We start from the raw sequence: 18,860 nt of genomic DNA on the forward strand, positions 1-18,860 counted from the left end.
CTGCCAGCACTGAGGTGTGAACCCTCAACATTTATATAACCCCACCTAACCAGGTAACCTCAGTAGTGGGTGGGGAAAGACGACTGGTGATAGGGAACCAGAAAAGAGGCCGGACTGAACATGGTCTAAAAATAATGTGATTACTACAGCTGACAGTAAATGGTGAAATGCAAGGTCAGGGTTTAGTGTTGCTAGGTCATAAAAGGCAGTCAAATAAATACTAAAGAGATGTATGACAAAACCTTTGATAAATATTTGAATGTCTTCTTTTGATTTGGCAGTATGATAAATGATAATCAGTGTATTGATTGAATAGGTAAAAAAAAAAAAAATAGAACATCAATTGATAAATTGAGCTAAGGTCAAAAGCAAGACCAACTGTAGTGGTGTTGTATTAGTGTAGTGTTTTATTTTGCTACTAGTTATCATTACAAACACATACATATTTATATGTATGTGAAGAAATCTGACATTATAGAAACATCACTGCTTACCTCTGGGTGTTTTTATCTAAAAGACATTACTGGAACAACTTCTAATAATAAGATATTACTATGTTTTGTTCAATCAACACTGATGATCCTCATGAATTTTACATGCAGTCAAAGGGCAGCACAATTAGGTTTGCAAATCACAGCTAAGCCCCTAACTTAATCACACTTATCTATGAAATCCTAAAAGATGGGCCATCAAAGAGTGGCAACTTACACAGTTGATTTTGTTGGAAAGCACTCTGAATGTATAGATTGTGAGGTGTATGTCCACACTGTTAGATCCGGTGGAAAAAATGATAAGAAGACATTTTGTGGGTGTAGCTGTCTAATTCATCTAATTGTAACATTCCTTGAAACCCTGTTGGTATGTGTCAATAGAGACAATGGTCTAAAACAAATATTAGAGCTGTTTAAAACTGTCTGAGCTACAAGAAGTTCTTTGTTAGTGAGCCGTAAAATACCAAATACTACAGTATATCCAGAGTATATAAAGTCTTAACTGTCTACAGTGCTAAGACATGAGTTATTTTTTGCGGTCTTGCAGTACAGTAACTATTCTAACTACAGAGACTATGTACAGTTATCTAAGAGATAACCGACCACCTGATTTCATTACAGATTGTAAAGGTGCCTAAGGTATGTGATGATGCCACAGTAAGTGACTAACTTATAAACTGACCTCCAAAGATGTCTGAATAGAGAGGCTCCACAGTGTCTTGTCAGAAATCTGTATTTACACTATAAGGCAGCACCACACAAAGCTATCCAAATAAACAGGTTTGACGTTATTGGGTTAATGTTTTGGTGCACTCAGTTACCTATTTTCTTTTACTATGAGCAGACTTGGTACAGTATCACTCTAGTAAATTGGAACAATGTACATTTACTCAAACAGGCAGATTGAATTTTAATGGATACCAACGTCTTTTAAGTTTAACATTGCTTTAACAGCTGGAAAAAGGACTGGACTAGTTCTCTCTTCTGTCCTGGGGTTAAGCCATTTTATGAAGCTATATATTCACCTCTGTGTAAACCATAATAATGCACTTTATGGACAGTCTAAGACAATCACCAATGTGACAACCTTTCTGCCTCACCCAGGGAGACAAAGTGCAATGATATACTGCATGGTAACCACATTGACATTACCCACCCTTGTAATTATGTCAAAAACTGAAATATGATGTTAAGAGAAAATGCTGCTCAATTACATACCTATAAATCCATAAACCTGTACTTGTCCACATACCTCATGCCTCCTACATGTCTTTAATCAGCAAATTAAAGGGTTATTAATAATCAACCTCACCCAAAGGAAGCAGGAGGCTCTGTAGTACAAAGCATTTTATTGTGGACTTTTTCAAGGATCACTGCAGATTTTCTGGTCTGTGACACTTGAAAAGCTAAGCTAAGCTTTTTGCTAGTTTGATTTCCTTTTTCCTAGCTCCATTATTGTCACAGCTTAAAATAGAACACTAGAGTGATTTATTTTGGATCGGTCAAAGGGGTCAAATGCCCTATTAGTCTAATTCTGCTCCCTTACAATGTGCACAGAGTGTTGTCTTTAGGATAGAAAGTGTACCGGTAAGTTTTGAATAATAAAGAAGTTGACAAAACAAGCCTAAATTTTGAGATTAGGATAAGGAAATCAACATGCGACCACTCTGTATTATCTACACAGTACCTGAAAAGTGTACATGTGTGGGAGTCGGGGGCAAATTATTTTTCATCAGGAGTGTTTGTTGAGTGGTTGGTCAGCCTTGAACACTCTGTCTCCAACACCTTCCCTATGTGACATTGGGGAACTGCTTTTGAACATTTCTAGAAATTTCAACCTAGTGAAAAAATTGCCTTTGAAATTTGCAACTATGTCTACCATTCATCATGTGCACACTATAATTTTATGCAACACTTCTGTATTGACCTGTATATTTAAATACTTATCACCTTCCATCTCTTTAGGGCTGCTGGTGTTTCAACCTGGCTTTGAGAGTGGAAATTCTGAGCAGCTCTAAACACTTTTGCATTCCGTATATATGGTCGGCTTGCACATCAAATGAACGTGTCCCTTTCAGTCTTGGGCCTTTACATGACACACCGTTCAACTGGGCTCATACCCATGACCCCGAGAAAAACAACTATTTATTTCTAAGTCTGTTTGTCCCTTAAAAAAACTGTTCCCCACATTTTGCTTTAAGGATCTTTGACCCTTTTGTCAGCATTCAGCTCATACCACGTGTGAACCCAAAGGTCATGTCTGCTTAACGAAAAAAATCGATTCACACTGCAACCTTTCTTCTACGAGTAGGTCACTCAGTGGCATATGAAAATCTCATCCGCCTTCAGTTTGCTTGCGTCTTCACAGTCTACAGTCCCTAGAGAGGTCCTAAGCTGTAGCAGCAGGTCAAGGTCACCTTTGATAGATAACACTGGGCAAGGCAGGGCAGGCACTGAGGTGTTCCTCGTGTCAGAACATTAGTATCTATACCTTCATAGAGCTCTCATTGATATACTCACGCCCTTCCCTTAGATGTGGGAATTAAGTCAGGACAACAGAAATCACGCTGCTTATTCTCTTTGCTCTCTGGGGCCACGCCTGATGATTCAGTGTAGGATCGAGGTCATCACAGAAAGCACACCATACAACAGGCTCTGATTCATGTTTGTTTTTAACACAAATCTTTGAGCTTTTCTGCTGGTGCCCTGTTTCAGCAGTCTGAGGAATATGAATAGCATTTTTTTTTTCTTTTTCTTTTGAGCTTTGAAATGTGTGTGGACATTGTGCCGTGCCTGAAGTCAGCACACGATTTCTTTACAACTCCCTGAAAGTTTATAGAATGAGATGTATGGCCTTCAAAATACTGCAGAGGATTGAGTGCTTGTGCACCTCGTTGATAATTATAGTAGTAAATTACATCAGTACCTGAATGTTGAGGACATACGTAACTACTTAAGTGGCTCTATAACATTGCATTTTAAAACCCCTGACTATTTATGGGAACATTTTTACAAGAGCTCCCATTTATAGTCTGTCTGCTGGAAAATGACCTATTTTCGCTGTGGTTTTAGAATGAGTTACCACTGAAGGGTGAAAGAAAGCAGCAAAAGCCCCATCTGTGGAATGTAAAGTAGGTAAGGTGTAGGTGAAACCAATCTCTCCATTCTTCCGAAATAAAGCAAGTTTATCAAAACAAATTAGGCCTCAATATGCGGCGTCTGTTTAATATTCATTGAATGATTTCACTTGCCAAAGCATTTCTTAATTTCACAGGGAGGGAAGTCAGACTTGTTAACATTTCACCCTCAAGCCTCAGAAGTGAACAAGTGTTTATAAAGCAATAAAGCAATAAATAACCTCTGTCTCATTCCAATTACTATTGCAGTAAACACATCAACATTTTTTTTGGTTTTTGGTTGTGTTTAGTTTTTATGACTAATGACTAGTCCTTTTCCTTTTTTTTTTCTTAAGACAAGGTCATGAGCCGTTCTTCCTCTCCACTCCTCTCTGATGTTTCCTTCCATCAAACTCCATCGACAAGTTTCCGTGCAGTCTTGCAGGTGTTTCTTGTGCTCGTGGCGCTTCATTTCACAAACAGAGCCTGACTTCTCCTTCCTCCGCATGGTTGCTAAACAGGTTGCTTAATGAATACAGGTGCTGTGGTTCTGCTCTGCCTATCAGGGAGACATGATCAATACTGTAGGCAAGCTGTGTTTAATTGTCTTTTGTCAACACTGTGTGAAGAGGAAAGAGGAACATACCCCGCCCCTCCATTTTTGATACTTCATCAGGCTTTTTGTTCTATGCAGCTTGTTTGAACTCTCAACTCTGTTAGCCATGAATAATGTTTAAAGTTGTGTTGTTGTTTTTTTTTTCCCTGAGATTACTCAAGTTTACATAGAGCTCCAGTCATTAAACAGCTTAAGGGTCAAATCAGTTGTTGTTTGTGTGAAGCCTCAGACAAAAAAAGGATTTCCATCCTAATTCACATAAATCTTCATCTGTATTTAGCACTGCACATTGGAAACGACAGTTGTCAAAACATGAGGCACTCCGGTGAGTCCAAGAATCTGTGTGCTTTATTTCAACCATCCTAAGGCAGGTTTTCAATTGCTTTGCTCATTTTCTGCTGTCCACATTCATAAGGACACATTCTACAAACTAGTGGACCAGAACATTAACGTCACTTTATCTTTTCACCAGAAGGTGGCACTCTCTCTCCTTCTGAAAACCAGTCAGCTACATGATAGTAAGGTTTCTGAAAGTTTAGCAGACAGAACATTTTATGAATGCCACACCTTAAATTTTCTGTCACTGAAGGAAATCTATAATGTTAAGTAGAAAATTAATTTTACATTCAAGGAACGGTACTAAAAAGACCTATACAAGGAACAGACATGACTAGAATTGGCAGAAGCTCTAAGTGTGAACGGGGCTCTGCTGGGTCTTTCATGCCCATGAACCTGACCTAGAAACAGATAAAAAGAATATGAATTTAATTACGACAGCAATTGATCTCGCTATCTAGTCTGTCAAACCAAGATAATTCTCATTTGCAAGGTCTGATAAGGAATTGTTTTTCTTTTCTGGGTTCAGTGATTCTCCCTCTGATAAGCCCAGCGCCCAACTACAGTAAGTCAGCAGACAGTGGCCCAGTGTCCTGTCTCCCCTCAATTAACTTCAAACTGCTCTCCATTACACGCTACAATGAGACACACATTTTCATTACCTCACACAGGCCCATCAGCGCTGCTAATTGTTTTTCTTTTCATTTTCAGCATCCCTCTATCTCCCAGGGAGTTGGTGTGATAATATCCTATATTCAGAAAGATAGGAGGATACCCGAGGTCGTGGAATACAAGAAAAAAAGCACAAGACAGATGTGATCTTGTCTCGTGTACTTGTCGTTTATTGGTCCAGTAGTGAGTGGAGCTGGGGAGTTAGTCCTTATAACCTTCAAAGGCCAGCAACCCGAAGCGCTCGCTGACACTTAATTCACAATCAGCCAAAGGTCAAGATAGACACACACACAGATAGTAGCAGTAGTTTACTGAGCTGGGCTTGCCAGTGTCAATGTGGCCCCAGTTTCTGTCCTACAAACACAAGAAGTCTAGCTCTTCTAGAATTCGGAAGTGCATCTCATGAATCCAAAGTAATTTTAGGTATACTAGTGTGAGAAAGGGCAGCACGGTGGGTTAGTGGTTAGCACTGTTGCCCAACAGCAAGATAGTTCCTGGTTTGAAACCCAGCAGGGACCTTTCTGTGTGGAGTTTGCATGTTCTCCCTGTGCTTGTGTGGGTTTTCTCCAGGTACTCTGGTTTCCTCCCACAGTCCAAAAACATGTATGTCAGGTTGATTGGTGACTCTAAATTGTCCATAGGAGTGAGTGTGAGTGTGTGAGGTTGTTTGTCTCTATGTGGCCCTGTGATGGACTGGTGACCTGTCCGGGGTGTACCCCTGCCTTTCACCCAGAGAGAGCTACTGATTACTACATTTTACTATGATCATTTTCCAATATTCTCCACTCATTCTGCACTGGGACGCCGTAGTAGAAAAACACAGAAGAGCACTGATATAAACAGTACACTTAAGAAAATGTGCATAGCTCATTTGAGAATTATGTCATTTAAGTTTATCTGAAGACCTACAGAATGTGCTGGAGCAATGCTAGGAGTATATACAAATTTTCAATCCTAGTGCATGATTCACGTCAATGGAATAAACATACCTTCTTAATGTTTAATCTTAAAGCTGCACTCACTATTGTTTTGGCCCCTTGAGGGCAGTAGAAAAAAAGCTGTAAAAACACATGCAAACTTGTTAGCAAACTGGTGCTTCTTTACATATTCACCAGACATTTCTTACCATGAGAGTTCACTCTATATTTTGCTCTCCTTTAATTCCGTCTCTGGCTCATAAATGCTCCACTGTGTGCATTAGCTAGTTGCAAACTTTTTTTTTTTTTTTTGTTCCATACCAGGCAGGTAGTGAACTGTGGGTTTTTAGAACCTTTGGATCTGTAAAACCAAAACATTTTATAGATGCTGAAATGCTCTGAAGAGCTGAAGGGAACTGCAGTCAGCTGAGAGTTCTCTTTAAATTTGTCACTTTGTGTGACCGTTATTCGTCATTTAATTTGATAATGCAGTATAAAAATAGAGATTGTGTTCGCAACTTTTATTACAAATTTATTTTTTTTATTTGTATCTGAATTTTAGACCATTCACTCCACCAGTCTACTCTGAAGACCTACTGATGTAAGAGGAATCACATCAGCATGCCTGAGTCAGCGGGGGAAACGGGGAGGCCGAGAGCCAGGAGGACTTAACTGCTCAGAGGAAAGACGTCTCCTAATTAATAATGCAGACAGTACTGCAGAGGGGGTGGTGATGCAGCCAACCTGTCTCAAAGAATGACACATTCAGCCTTTTTCAAACTGCAAATCACAGGTACGTCTTTAAAATACTCTTTTCTGAAAAAGTCAAAATTGAAAACGAAGAGAACAATATAAGATTATATTTTTTTATGTCTTCATGGCATTCATAGAGCATTGTTTCATAACCTTAGCTGTCCATCAACACCACTATTCCTGTTCCTTCCCATATATGAGCTGAATTGAATTGAATGCATCCAATTGAACGTGCCCCAGTGACTGAGATGTGAGGCAGGGTCTCCACTCTCAAACTGAAATCGTTTCGGTCGTGCTATCCAGGATTTGATTCGCTCACCCAACCAGCCGAGACCAGTTTGTGATGAGGTGCTGGTCTCCAACAGAGCTATAGAAATCACATCCATGCTGTTTCACCTTAGCTGAGGCATGCCGCTACTACACTGAGAGAAAGAGGAATAAAAAAAAAAAAAAAAAAAAAACCCACAAACAGGCAGAGGGACAGAGAAAGACAGAGAGAGAGAGATAAGGGGAAAGAAGTCTTGGAACTTCAAGAAAAACGGTTGCCTGCCCAAAATCCTGTGCAGTCGAGCATACGAGAACAATCAAAGCTTTTCAGCACACACAGACACACTCACACTCACACACTTTGTATAGCTTTTTAGCTGTGTCTTAGTTTTTTTCCTCACCACATAAAATATGTGGCTGCGCTCTGTAATGGTCAGCCAGTGGGACTTAGCGGCACCTCTTTTACATTTAAGAAGGGGTAAAAGAAAACTAGTTAAAAGACAAAACCGTTAGTATTTGAATTACTAAGTGATCTGCGTATAATCAAACAGCGCAAGTATTAGCCCAAGGTAGGATGTCTGTGCCCTGACAGGAAGAATTAAAGTATTTTTTTTTCTTTTTCTGTAAAGAGACCAGACATGGAGACACCCTGGCAAAGTCTCATTACGTTTTGAAGATTCGTCTTCGCCTGCAGCACCCAACTTATGCACCTTTTTGCTTAGCCTAACTGAGAGAGTGAGCAGATGCAACCAGGTAGAAAGGACCGCATTTGAATGTCAACCGTCAAATATCAGAGGAGAACCTACAAATGGCACAGCAACTTTTGTCAGAGTAGTAAAGACACATTATCTCAACATGGAGCAACACTGATAAGGTGAAGAAAAGCCATGGGAAATCTAATCATGATATTGGGGATTAGACTTGGCAACTGAATGGCATTAATTTGAAGTTGGCTAATGCAGCTCTGAATGCAAAATGAAAGCAATTCATGAGAGATGTATTAAGAGTAGGTATGGTAGGAAGTATGTTTTTAATAATCTATGCACAGTTTTATTTATGCAAATACTAGTTAATTTGTAATGGGTGCATGTTTGGAAACTTTTTTAACCCTCCCTGCAACATATAACTAACAGTAGCCATCTATAGCTGCCAATGGTAATGAGGAAGCAGCTACACAGTGCAGTAAAGGGTGAAATGCTACAACTCTAAAAGTGCAGGTGATGAACAGTATTTTAGACATATCAGGTGTCCTGCAGTACATCATTATATTGGGCTCAATACCACACCTGCCATCAAAAATCGAAATGAGCAATGTGAGTGAATATCAGTGTGTTTTTGATTAGAGCAATTCTTATCTTTTTGGTCGACTGTCATAGAAAGAGCATTCATGATGGTTTGCTGTATGCTTGCATCAGGTTTAACACATGGACTGAGAATCATAGTTCCTTTCTTGGGAGGTATGTTTGCAAGTTGTGTGCACATATGTTTGTGCTTACTCAGTTGGCTGAGCATGCATCATGTGTGTGATTTGCATTACGGGGCAAAAAAGTTATCTGACCTTTGGTTTTCTGATGCAACATTTGTGTTGATGCACAGGTGAACAAGAGTTTACAGTTGTCTCCAGAGGGCCTGAATTGTGACAGAAGGCTACGGGTGCACCCTCACCTAGTCGATAAACAATCTGAGCACCACAAAGGAACAATAGCCACCAGTCTATTGCCCACCCAGCAAACATGTCCTTTTAAAATGTCAAATGAAAAAGCTGTTGCAAGGGTGCAGTGTTCTATTGATTTAAAATGGGTTTATAATCTGACCACTATGGCCAATTTATAGACTACCTCCATTTTGGATACAAAGTGGCAGAGAAAGACTCGACGACATTAAAGAAATTGCAGAAAAACATGAAATCTTAAGTCATCTTCAGTGTACAGTATATGAATGGCAGCAAAGGAAATAAAAATGGCAACACTTTGAAATGTAGTTTGTGAAAACTGTGGAAGGTGAGGCTTAAAAGAGGAAATCAATTAACACCATAACTCATGTAAATAAGTGAGGCAGACAAGGAGCCAGTGAGCCAGTGTGGATCAGATCAGGGTTAATACTCTTCCTTTTGTCAAGTCAGGCCCAGTGAAACCTCCCTTCCTTATCGAGAAGGACCTTTTTTCCCTTCAGCAGCCTTCTTTAAACAGCCCAGCCATCAGTCTTCTCATCATCTGTCATTCTCGACATCTACGACCCCTCCTTCATCCACTCCATACCCCTTCTTCCCTACTTTTGCCCTTAAAACCTTCCAAAAACCAAACACATTTCTTTTTCTAAGTCCCTGTGTTTTGTCACTATTTTGTGAGCGCAGTATTTTAACAGTTCTACTTTGCCCCAACATATTTAGAAAGAAAATGTTAGATATTAAAAGCAGTGCATAATGCTGTAGTGTGCAGGTAAATCAGTTAAATCTCATATCATATTTATAAAGAAACTCATATCGTACATTGCAGTGAGAAAGAATTGTTTAACCATGATATTATTACCACAGTCCCCTCACCGAACACATCTTGATATTTGACTATTCATCCATCAGATTACACTTTAGAGGTGAGGTTGCGCCCTGCCCCATCAAATAAATGGTAGGGGAAACACTAGAACAGAATATCTGTCTGTTCCATCAGAGCTGTTGCCAGTCAGGCTGGGAGTGAGTAAACATTCAGATCACATGGCCTTCGTGTGTCATTCTTCATCCATTTGGAATATGTTAACTGAGTGGAGATAAAGGATGGTAAAACTAAGGCGCTGTTAATGTCAGAGTCACATTGTGAATACAGATTCTTCGAGGTTATGGACAGGAAATTTGTCAATATTGACTAATAGTGTAATACATTAACCATGAAATATGAACCCTCAGTGTCCATTACCAATCCCAACTTTTGCACTGTTGCTCAGACTGTAACTATATATGTAACTAATATTTACTTCAGTTGCAATGAATGCAAAGAAAATTATAAAGATGAAAATAATATGTGGAATATTTGAGTTATACAGTATGTAAGGAGAGATAGTTTGTTAGTTCTCAGTTAGTTGTTAATTCACGCTGCTTAGTAATCAACTAGTCCCTCCCTCTCACAGCCATCGCAAAGAGCGAGTGGGCAGGGATACTTTTCACAAGTTTCACAACTGTGCCAGCCAGATCAATGCTAAAATGATTTCTAATGGCAAATACTTCTGTATTGCAGAAAGATTATAAAAGCTGGCAGGAGGGATATAACCCCTCAGTAATTTATCAGAGTAGTACAGCACTACATACCCACATGCTGTCCAGATCATTCAATACAATCACTGACGTGCAAATGTACTGAATTACATTACCACCATTGTCCAGCAATACTAATCCCATTTTGAGAGGCTATTGTTGTTGGAAGAGGGAAGGAACATTTTAAAGCGCTTTTAACCCTGACTGACATGCTTTCAGATAAGGAGACAGTGATGGAATATTCTAGTAGTGGATCCTTTTCTCTGGCAGAGTTACAGATATATTTAGGGGACAGGGCATTTTTGTTTGTCATCCTTACATTACCTAGTCTGTAGGAACAAGGAATGGAGGGTGTATTTCAGTGGTTAATGTATTGCGATGCGCATAACTCATTCGGGAGGCCAAGTTGCTGAAAAAAATGTTAGGTCTAAGTAAATATTCATGCTCATGTGGATACCATATCTCATTCAAAGCTTGCTTTTACAGTAGAAGGCACCCTCCAAAGTGGGTATATTATACTTAGCATGAAGTAAATGACCAAATCTAACAAATAATCAAAGAATCAAGGGAGTTGACTAATCCTGTCTAAATGTGTTTTGTTGATGTTGAAAAGACCTGTGATTGTGCTCCCACTGGTATTGCTACTGCCACCGCTGTAAACCCCATTTGATCTATATGGGCATAAAGGTTACAGCTGTGCACATGCTGCTGCTATTACAGCAAACGTATGATTCTCTTAAATACTCAATAAAATTGCAGTGACATTGAAACCAGAATACCAAAAAAAAAAAAAAAAAAAAAGAAAAAATAAGACTTAGCTGAAAAAAGGTGAAACCCACCATGTTGGAATTAAGACATTGTAACTAGCCTTGCATATATTAAAAACAAACAAAAACCCAACTAGTCTTTGTGGAGTAATATTTTTGAGAAGGTGCATGTCAGCAACAGTGGACATGCACAGGTAAATGTGCAGTACCTGGCTCGAAACACAACCATAATTCAGCCTTTATATGTCTTTTAGTGTTCCCAAAATATGGTTCAAAGCTTTGAACTTATGCCTGTGTTTGGCTTTTTGTGTGTCTGTGTGTGTCATGGTGTCCTACGTGGTGTGTTCTTCAGGCCTCAGTGGCTCTGTGATGAATCCTTATGGCCTAGCAGGCATCTGCCTGTATTACATCTGGGCCAGACTAATGAACTGGACCTAGACACAGTCATAATCAGATTAATGACTGTGTTCAGGTATGAAATGACCAAAATCAATGGGGAAAAAGCTAGATACAGGGAGAGTAGATGCAATCCATTGCTGAAGGATGATTAAACACTGTGGACAGGAGCCAAGGTCAGAGGCCAATTTTAGGTCAGAAGAAAGTGTATTGAACCTGGGAGCAAAATAAATATAAAAGGAGACCAGGTAGTCTGAGGCCTGCACCATTCTGTCTGCCTGCTGTTAGTGCCATATGGAAAATTACACAGAATGAATGCAGATCACTAATATTTTTGAGAGGCATATGGTGACAAAGGTCAGGCCATTCTTGTCTGCCCTGGTCACATCCCTGAGGACAGTTTGACTCTTGGAACTCCTATCTGTAAAAAACAATAGAGATCACACTGTGACTGAAAGTGAAGCCACTGATAACATGGGTCTGGCCACTAACTTCCTAAGCAATGTGTCATGTGAGAACAATAACTGCACAGTAGAATAAATGTCAGATAAGAACTGCATGTATACTAGCTCAGTAATAAGACATACATTGGGTTTCTTAATTACTTTCATCAGTGGGATGCAGCACAGGATATGGACCTCCTTGCTGATTTGTTGTTTTGTTGTAGTTTCATGTTTTGCATTTTTGCGGCTGTAGTCATCTTGCTAAATACTGATGAGGCTAAGGTGAGGAGAATTTCAGTGGTTTGTATGGGTATTGTCTAACCATGTGCAACAATCTGACAGTAGCCCAAACAGCAGATACCCTTTATATACCCTGCCAGTGACTAATTGGAGTAGACTAAATGCCTGAAAGGGGGAGCTCAAATTAAAGGAGTGGGAGTTGAGACTAAAAGCTGCCAGAGGTGGTGGAACCAAGCAAGGGCTTACTGCAATAGACTTAAAAGATGTTCACAGCAGCTTCCTAACAGGTTTCCCTTACTTCGGGTTTCATTACAGCTGATTGCCTTTGGCTGAGTCCTAGGGGCTCCACAGACTTTCTCCAAATGGGTGGAGATGACATTTCAGGTCCTGAGGTGCCAATGAATTACGAGTTTTGCTGAAAATCTAAAAAAGACTTGACTCCTCATGTCCACACAGCTGGGAATTCAGCTGCACCCCAGCCACCAAGCATTGTTCCATACCTGGGAATGGAGCCCAGCTCTGCCAGTCTTTGTGCTTTTCAGAGCCCAGACACATGACGATAATCCAACTTGTTCAGGCATAACAATCAGCTGAATGTCAAGTCAATCTTTATCTGTAAGGGAAATGTTATGTGCAGTCTTTCTATCAAGAAAAACTAAGTAGTCGAGTCCTTTAGAGCTTTGCAAACCAGCTCTAATCTTTCTTGAGGGTTGAACTTTTTCTCATCGCACAAAACTATATCCTATATCTTTTTCAGAATGATCTGAAATGTGACTACTTAGAAACATGGCCATGCATTTTCTACAGACTGTCTCATATCTTATGTTTTTGTTAAGCTTACAGATACAAAGATGTTACATAATCAATACAAATGAATAAGAATGGCCATAATGCTCCTCACTGTATGCTTAGGGAAACACAAGGAGGTGCATGCCTTTTTGAGGAACATTAATTCCATATTCCAATAGTGACCATGAATAAGTTATGGTGGAATTAGGAGTCTTATAAACAAATGCTACATTTACCCTGTAACATTTTATTCTTCATATTAAATGGTAAAATTTTTTTTCTCTCATCATGTTCTATGAATTATTACTGATGCAAGTCAATATTGTCAATGAATAGCTTCAGCAGCAGCAGCAGCAGCAGCAACAAATTAGCAAGGGCGGCTGTATGCCAAACTACTCAGGATGTGAACGCTTATAGTCCCTGAGATCCACTGTTGCAGAAAGCTAAATGCCCTGCTAGTGTTTAACTTTGCAGATGTAATCAACAGATGCTAAACATGATCTGCAATGGATATTACTTGGTCCATGGATGTTTGGTATCCATGTCCTGTGGTGAAGTGTTTTGCAAATTTAATGTGTTTGGATGGGGACACACTTTAGAAAAAATAAATTTGAATATTCATTCAGTTAAATACTGTGAGAGTTTCAAATTGTGCCATTGATTCTGTTGAGCTAATCTGTTTGGTATCTCATTATGTTGTTTATTTGGATGTACTTTCTTTTTTCACTTTCTGCTATTCACACTGGCTTTCAAAAGCTTGCATAACACACACACACACACACACGCACACACGCACGCTTGTATTTCTATCTTGTGAGGACATCCATAGACATAATGCATTCCCCCCAGACACTTACCCTAACCTTAACCCTTAATATAACCCTAACCTACAAATGAAGCTGTAACCGTAAAACCAAGTCTTACCCCTCAAACAAGGGGCTGAAAAAAGTGAGGACCGGAAAATCTCCTCACTCATGAGATAGAAGGACAAGCACACATGCACACGACACTAATGTAATCCTAACCTTATCTCTAAAGCTACAGTAACTCTTAACCCTAAAGTAACCCATTGTGCAGACCACCTGAAGTGCAATAAAAATGCAAGAAAAGAAACATTTGGCCATATAAACACACAAAGACATGTATATACACACACATACACATGCAATTATCAGACAATTTCACCCCATCCAGCATTATCCAGGCATCCAAGCAGGAAGCCAGGCAAGAGGGCACATGGGAGTTTCTTCACAGCAGGCACGAAACACTGCATGAGAAAGTGCTTCCCATTCTAGTGTATCAGCCCCCGACATATGCCACCCCAGGAAAGGAAAAAAAAAAAAAAAAAAGAAAGAACTTTTGAAATGCATTAATAACTATGTTTACCCACAAAATTGATGCAGTACTTTGCTGCAGCCTTTTAATCATTATATCATATTAGTATGTTATAGAAATAATTAACATTTTTATGACAAGATAGATTTTTAAGAGCTGGGTTTGCTCATTTAGGGCAACATTATTTGAAACCAAAGAATATTTTACTGATGGGGAAGACATGCTTTTTATTATTCAGCATGTGAGTTGTCAACAGTTAAAAAATGTAAATAGTATTAAATTAAAACAGTATAACTGAACTAAGTACTAATTTTAGATATTGTGTTAAAATTAAAACAACTGAATTGGTTGAATAGTAACTGTGATGAATACAAAATAATTTGAAATGCTTTATCTTGCATGGCTGTGGCACATCACATAATAGATTTGTAAATTACTATTGTAATAATAGATGAGGACTTTGTACAAAGTCTTGATTTTCTGCTCACTATTGTGATTAGTGAATGAGTGAACAACGGAGTACTTTCAGACACATCCCGTGTTCACTCCCTATATAATTGACACTAATAGTCAACTAAATAGTGATCATTTTCTTAACATCATCATTTTGCCTTATCACTGACAGGCATAGTGATGCACAACACTAATATTTGCATGTTGAACATTCAGATCATTGCTTTGTGGGGATTGTTAGCTGAGGGCACTATGGACACAGAATTCAGAAAACTCAAATTAGTTAACATTTAATGTAGTGCCGAGTATATAGTGAACGGGGAGTTATGTTCGACACAGTGAGAGGGTCTTTTGCCATCAGCTGGATCCTGTGTTGCTAGTAGAAACCAGTACTGGCCCAGGTCCTCTAACATTTGCTATATCCAGCCTTTTGTTGAGTCTGTGACCGAGATAATGTCATCAAGCATCTTTGCAGTAATACTGTGTCTACTCACCAAACACCTTCACGGGAGCATTATTTGTGGTTACCCTTTTATTACTACTGTTTTTAGTTTATTTGGTATTAGTTATCCTGGGAATTTACTGCTAATGAAGTTAGGCATTATGTTAAGGCTGTTTGAGGCTAATGTGGTGCTGATACAATGTTCTAAGTGATTTAATTTAATGCTGCTGGGCTGTTACAGATTTGTATTTTTATTACTCTTTCACTGTTATATGCATATGTGTGTATGTTAAGTAAATCCAGAGATCACTATGTTTTGGTTACTTTTGGCACATAATGTTGATCTTTCACTGATACCTTCCTGTCAGAAGACAATGTAATCAATTTGACATCGTATAATTTGGTGAATTCTTATGGCACTAATGCAGATGCTTCCAATACTTTTAGATTAGAACTACAGTGGATGTATTATACATTTTTTTTCAGATTTATTTATTTTTTCATTCCATACCATCATACTATATTTACAGTTTAACAGTTGCTTTGCATAAAGACTGTGAAGACCATCTTTTTGGCATAAGTACAGTACACAGTGAGGGCAGAACATTTTTAACCTGAATTTGTGCACTAGGCAGTGACAGAGTGAATTGCTGAGCTAATTTAAGTCGTAGGTTTTTTTACAGATTTTTTTTTACAGATTTTGTTTTCTGTTTTAGTTTTTATTGCAGTTAAACACATATCTGTCTGATTAGAGGCCTGTTACTACAAAACATGCTATTGGGTGCAATTTAAGTTTAGATTTAGAGTCTAATGCCCCTGAAAACACATTTTCAGGTCACAAATTGCCCCCCAGTGGCCCACTATTCTTGTCCTTGATACAATATATGTCTTAGTCAGACTTTCCACTTGACTGTCTCCATTCCCTTTAGGGGGTACTAGATAAAATCCAAATACAAACACAGTTACCAGTTTACTTTGTTGTCTTATTGAGTGGATTAGCCTGTAACCTGCTTCTGTCAGGCCTTCAGTGTAGATAAGGAAAGTTTAACTACAGCAGGCTGCTACTCTCATCACATATTTGCCTCCGTAGAGCAGTACTCAGACCTTGAGCATGAAGTCTCAGACCTTGAGCATGAAGTCTCCTTAATGGTCCCCACTATACTGTAAAACCCAGCAAGATCAATGAATTATTGATGTTGTGTCATCAAGTAAGGAAACTCCTAATGAAAAAGTCCTATATGAGGCTATAATGTGATATATGGATAAGAAAATTAATTAACATATATGGTTAGTAATCAAAATAATTACTACCTTTGCAAAATGTAAATGTAGCTTCTGTGCAGTAAAAGTGCAAACAAAGAAATCATTTTTACAGTGCACTAATTTTTCAGGACATTTCATAGCAGCTTTAGAAAAGCCTTTAGCTCTGAAGCAACCCTAAAAGTGTAGCACCTTAAAAAAAATCAATACCTAATCACAGGAATGATGATAATACTATTAAAACACCAAAAAGAGAAGAAATGATGTTTGTCCCCTATACAGTATACAGTATGTCTGCTTAAGTGACATGCAAATTTCAGCATAAATACTGCCTGTGAGTCGGTAATTGACTGTGCCCTTTAATAACAGCCATGTTTTTTCTCCCCACACCTCAAACATATAACACCCAAGTGCACATTTCCATGCAAATAGGCTAGGATTGCATTGCGAAATATTTAAAATACTCACATCATCACTCTGTGCCTGTGTCTGCTGTCTAAAGCTAAACAGTGAAGTGGTTCTGGCTGTCTATTTCTGAAGAGCGGTGAAGCTATGGGCCCATTTTCCGTCTTTCCCTGACAGCCCTGTGATGTGTACAAAGCTCCCATTCCTCAGCTGGGAAATCAACCTTACTACAGCCCCGTCACAAACAATCAGCACTCATTACCCACTACACAGCACTACATTCTACCCCATTTACCTGCAATGTCTGGAGTGTGTGCTTCTGTGTGTGCATGTAGGCTAACACGCGTGTTTTGGTGCTCACAGTTTATGATGATTTTGTTTGTGCACAATGAGGTGTGCACACTCTTAGGTGAATTGCTGTTAGCAATGTGATTTTCAGTCTCTGACTTGGTGAATGAGCTCCATGGTCAGACATGGTGCTGATGTTATCCAGGCCCTCTGACCCTGCATTCAGGAGAGTAACTGGTAAATTCGGGGAGGTGTGGTGTCCAAATGTGAGTTGCTCTATCAACTACCTCTCGATCACATATAAACATGCGTGCCTTGTTGCTATTCCGCCTATGCCTCTTTGAAGGACATGATGATCATAACTAACCTTGTGTCATGCAGAGGGCCATCCCAGGAATTGAGTGTAATTGGTGAGGAGAGCTGTGAGCTGGTTGTTCTGTGTGTAAGCAGATTACAGATTGGCATAGTTGAGACCCCCTCAGGGCGGCACAACATGGCTGTTGGTACGTAGTGTATAAAACAAGCATGTCACTCATGAATTATACATGGGAGAATGCCCAGCCATGAAATTGGGAGAGAGGAGAAAATAAGGGAAAAAGAGGATGTAAAAATAGGAGACAGATTGAAAGAGAAAGAGGAGGAGACCCAGCTTCATGACAGTTAAACAGAAAACAGGTGCAGCCAGCCACCAGGAAGCCAGCCGGAATTTGCTTGAAAGCAGGGAGCTCCAGTGCGTCTGCCATTTTGCATTGTTCACAATGCATTGTTGCTGTTTTGTGCACTTACCCTCCTGCTAACAATGAGCTTGTTTTGCATAGAGTCCAAATCGTTGCTTATCATTTATGCCAAAGAAAGGCTTCTTCGTGCACAAGCTTTTGTTCTCTCTTGGAAGTGTGTTGTCGTCAGGATTAGTGCTTTTATCATTTTAAATAGGTCCCTTTTGGACAATTAAGCTTTCCTCAGCACATTATGCTTCACTACTCATTAGAAGAGAATAACATAGTCATATATATTTTAGCTAAGATGTAGAAGGTAGAAGTTTTTACCTGTGGTGTGGCCTGTTTAGGTCTAATGAATGGCTTTTGTATATTCTTTGTAAGGTGCAAGCAAAAGCCTTGAGAAATGACCAGATGAACCTTGCAAGTAAAGCAGTAGAGATCTTTTTTTTTCTCTAAAAGCTTCTTTGTTGCTACAGCGAGAGCAGCACAATGTGGCAGAAACATTTGTTCCTCCTTGGGCCTTCATTTGTGAGCTTTGTGCTCGCTGATGTGGGAGAGTGCATGTTGTGTCTTCACATCGATTTTATTTGATGAAATACACACTTTCGAAAAAGCGTGATGTAAATTTATCTTGTGGACTTTGTGCTTTACTGTTGTCATTGTGTTTGGTCGTCTGCACAGACCAACCAAACAACCCAATTCACTTTGAGCTCACGCATTTTTGATACTGAAGTTGTAATGGAGCTTGGTATATTGGGGAAAGAGAATTCACTTTTAAATGTAGAGCTCATTATGAGCTGGTGTGATGGTTTGAGAAAAGAAAATATGCAGCAGAAGCTCTATTTTTGTCTCTTTTATATAGATAAGTCAGTCTGTGGGCAGGATTAACAACCTGTGCCTCAGATAGCAGA

General features: G+C 39.2%; 1 long non-coding RNA gene across 3 annotated transcripts in view; it reads left to right on the forward strand.

Annotated features, from left to right (window-relative positions):
- The window catches only part of LOC113134955 (uncharacterized), a 151,540-nt gene that overhangs the window by 25,238 nt on the left and 107,442 nt on the right, over window positions 1-18,860 (forward strand). For all 3 annotated transcript variants that reach the window (XR_004463267.1, XR_003296108.1, XR_004463266.1), the window contains exon 2: window positions 6,711-6,941. This is a non-coding gene — a long non-coding RNA (uncharacterized LOC113134955). The remainder of the gene's footprint in view (window positions 1-6,710; window positions 6,942-18,860) is intronic.

The sequence above is a fragment of the Mastacembelus armatus genome, chromosome 17, assembly GCF_900324485.2.
Source record: "Mastacembelus armatus chromosome 17, fMasArm1.2, whole genome shotgun sequence".
Classification (NCBI taxonomy): Eukaryota; Metazoa; Chordata; class Actinopteri; order Synbranchiformes; family Mastacembelidae; genus Mastacembelus; species Mastacembelus armatus.